This window comes from Sinocyclocheilus anshuiensis, unplaced genomic scaffold (assembly GCF_001515605.1).
Source record: "Sinocyclocheilus anshuiensis isolate Anshui unplaced genomic scaffold, SAMN03320099.WGS_v1.1 scaffold2041, whole genome shotgun sequence".
Taxonomy (NCBI): domain Eukaryota; kingdom Metazoa; phylum Chordata; class Actinopteri; order Cypriniformes; family Cyprinidae; genus Sinocyclocheilus; species Sinocyclocheilus anshuiensis.
In genome coordinates, this window is record NW_015541069.1 from 803395 (window position 1) to 807806 (window position 4412).

Genomic DNA, 4412 nt, shown 5'->3' on the forward strand with positions numbered 1-4412 from the left:
CCCCCAAATCAAACCATTGGTGCCGTGTGTGACAAGGAGGAAAACTACATAAACCACCTCACACTCGTTCTCCAGGTGAAAAGGTGAATGAAGAGCAGGAATAATTGCAGTATGTGAATATGGGTGTATGCTAAATATGATTCTCATTCCTCACCTTCCATGACAGCCTGCTTCACTGGCTCCAATTCTGGACATTATTTTGAAGCATTGGGACAGGTCACCACCTGTGAGAAAGATAATAAGAGAATTAGGTCTTTGCCATGGGCTCTGAAGAAGGGTAAGAAGTTGTATGTCACTAAAATTGATTGTACCTCACATAAGAACTTTTGGAGGATTGGTACAAAACTTCAAGCCATTATGCAAAGTTTGTACTGATGAATCTTTCGTTTCTAGAATGCGAGAAAAGTCTGTATTGATAGGACATGATAAAAGAATGTGAAATTGCTAAATAATGGCAACACACTTCCATGAGTTGTCCTTGCGGGCTGTACGAAAAAAACCAAGCATAGAAAGTTACCAGTGTAGTCACAAGCAAATGACTGATACACCTCATTTTAGTGTAAAAATGGGAGCAGCCATTTGTAACTTGAATTAACAAGGCTTCCAGTTATTTCAGCTGTATGCTGCTTGATATTACAAACTAGTATTTCTTATCATATTATTTTAATGTATTGCCATATTTGTAAACACAATGGTTTGTAGCACAATTAGTTTTACTGTTTACAGCACTTTGTTATTCTTCTAGTTATTTATCAATAGCAGCTAATGAATCGGAAGTCTCGCATATTGACAGGAAATAGCTTATGTCCACATTGCAAAATAAGGTGGATAAGCCAGTTCTTTTTAATGAATGAAAAACATAGGCCTATTGCCGAAAGAAATCACACTTATGAGTCACTTCATTCCATGAACAGTTCACAAAGACGCGTTACTGGTCTGAAATAGTCTGAAACACTGCCTTGTATAATTAACACCATTAGTAGAAATAATTTTGTTAATTTGTGAGAAAAATGGACATGCTACCTGAAATATATAAATGAAGCAATTGAGAAATCAAATCAGAATCAATTTGGGGCTACTAATAAAGACGAAAACCTAAACTTTTTTTTGAGACATGAACTCTCATGGTTCTCGTGATTTTGTGGGATTCATCATGATGTTGGTTTTACACTTCATTGTGGTAGCACACATCAAACAAAGTCTTTCCGTGCAGCCAGCTTCCTAGTCAGCACAGAAAGGCCATTTATACGGCTGAAAGCCAAGAAAACAAGAAGTAATGATGAGATGAAAGGACACTCACAGCAATCTAATCAAATTTGCCAAACACCAGTGGGCCAATTGTGATCTTTTTTTACACACAGTAATGGCTGTCTTTTAAGATGCATTAATCATACCAATCTCAATCTTCAGACCTAGTGGACGGTAAGTCAAAAAAAAGTACATATCCACCTGTCTCATTTATAATTCCATGCAAAACCTTAATCATCTTGTGGCCTCAGGGGAGCATGTCAGAGTGGTGATTATGCAGAAACAAAAATTATATGCTTACAGACAGGATTTATACCACTTGATTTATAAAGCTTGTTTTGAAGCCAAGCAATCTCGGATTTTAATGATCAATGTACATATATTTTTTCTATATACACCACCATCCATAAAATCGACATGTATAAATGTCACAGGTCAGTGTGAACTGAACACCTCACAGCCTGAAAGTAAGACTTGGCCTTTTATAACCCTGCATTATTAATTCCATATTCAGCTATCAGTATTTCTCTAACCTTCACTCTTTCTGCCAGTGTTTCCATAGCAGCCACCACCCAGATAAAGAGTCTCCATAGTGGGTGAGATCTGTGTCATTCTGGCTTCTCAGAGTCAACATAATCACCACTGAGCCACCCGTCGAGTGAACCACAGCTGAAAGCTGAATTTGAGGGAGGAATTATATTTCAGACTCTGCATCAAGAAATTATGAAAAAGTTTGGAGTCAGTAATATTTTATTTTACGAAATTAAAGGGGTCATATGATGCGATTTAAATTTGTCCTTTCTCTTTGGAGTGTTACAAGCTCTTGGTGCATAAAAAAGATCTGTAAAGTTGCAAAGACTAAAGTCTCAAATCCAAAGAGATATTCTTTATAAAAGTTAAAGAGTTAACCACGCCTACCTAAAACGGCTCGTTCTAACACGCCCCCACATGTCTACCTCACTATGTGGGAAGATTTGCATAACGCCGCCCAAATGTTCACGCAAAGAAAGAAGGCGTAAGTTTTATTCTCACTGTAGTATTGTTGCCGCTGCCGCCATGTCGTGAAGACGCTGTGTGCTTCGTTGTGAAAGCGAAACTACTTTGTTAGGTCTTCCAAAAGAGGACGATATCCGCTTCGTCATGCCTAGAGCTGATCTGTGCTGGTCGCTGAGGAAATACATCAACTTAGTGCTGTGGATCGCCGGATCGGCTTTCACCGTGTACGAAGTGGAGTTCAGCCCAGGGTCGTCACATGTGGTTGCCGCTCCGTCGTCGAATCCGCTGGGCGCGCCGTTCTCGACCCCACCGCCTCTGCTCACTCTAGCCCAGCTTCAGCTCACGCTAAGCCGCGGCTTCCTCTCACGCTAGGCCGCCGTGTTTTTCGTTGTGAAAGCGAAACTACTTTGTTTGGTCTTCCAAAAGAGGACACTAAATTATATTAAGCTTTAAAGTTCTGCATAATTAAGGGCATGGCCACTTAAGTGACAGGTGGATTGCCGCTGCTGACCATAGACTGAATAAAACTGCTGACACTGCCGTCGAGCTAGGTGCGCGTGGCTTCAGCAACCAGCTCCCTTATTTTTTTGGTTATGCCCATATATCCAGGCAAATATCCTCTACTGACAGGCAAGGATTTATCAGGAATGATTTACACAGTGATATTTTACTGGGACTCATGCCCCAGTAAAAATGACCCAAAGACGCCCCTGGCCTGAACGTTAGCCAAAGTACTGAGAACGTTTCCTGTTGGGGTATGTAATTTGTGCACATGTGGCAAAATGAGCAGTATTACAGAGCTTTTGGTGTGAAGTACTGTATCTCATAATGCAATGCACTTGACCTTCCATGTCTAGTGTAAATGATGAATCATAGTGAAATCAGCCAAGAGGTTTCATATCTCTTTCTTGACTCATCATTTGATCGGACTCCCAAACTTTAAGACATTCAAATAATCTTTTTTATTTCATTTTTATTTTACGTTCCTCAGTTGGTCTTCTGAGATTTCATCATGTTTACTAACTAATAACACAAACAAAAGAGGGTTTAATGCTTGTGATGCAAGCTATCACAATTTGATGGAATACAGCAAGCCGCTTTGCTGAACGTCTCATCAAAATCTGCTGAATAAAATTAGTATAGTTCTGCTTATTTAATTGTTAGTCACATTACCAAGACTGTTCACCTCCCCAAAAGTGAACTCCTGCTCCTTAAACTTAACATGATGATGCAGTCCTCCTGTTTGATGCAGTGCTGTGTCCAGGTAGTATGAGAAGCCTGAGGATATATCTGATTAATGCACTGAAAAAAAATGTCACCTGTCTAAAGCTTCCACACCTGATGCTGACTGATGTTGTCATTAGATAGAACAGTGTGTGGCTAGATAAGGCAGCTTAGAGAGTTTATGCTCCCAGTATCATATATATATATATATATATATATATATATGGATTAAGACCAAGAAGATAAGGTTTGCCTGGTCAGTATGACCTAATTAGGCCCTGCTGTTTGTTGCTGTAACTACGCAGTCTTGCTCCACTAAACAAGTGGTTTGAGTTTTTTAAGGTAATGATAAGTATAAAAGCTAAATGATTGTCAGTGTTCCTCATCTAATATTGATTTGGTTATGTGAGTTTGAGAGGTGCATACGAGACATGGAGTCTGAAGACAGATTCTTCTTTATAACTTTTTTTTTTTAACTCTAAAACGTAAATACTTTTACTTAAGTAAAACATCTGATGCATCTTAAATTGAACTATTTAATTTATATAGTTTTACCTGGAGCTATAATGGTAAGCGAGTGTTTGTTGGTACTCACTTTAATGAGGAATATATGGCCAGAGCGCCCCCCAGTGGAAGCTGAGGAAGCATTCTGCAAGTACAAGAAAGTGAAAGTGACGTGTGAAAGTGACGTCGTGACATGTGGCCAAGTATGGTGACCCATACTCGGAATTAGTGCTCTGCATTTACCCATCCAAAGTGCACACACACAGCAGTGAACACACACAAACCGTGAACACACACCCGGAGCAGTGGGCAGCCATTTATGCTGCGGCGCCCGGGGAGCAGTTGGGGGTTCGGTGCCTTGCTCAAGGGCACCTCAGTCGTGGTATTGAAGGTGGGAGAGAGTGCTGTACATTCACTCCCCCCACCTACAATCCCTGCCG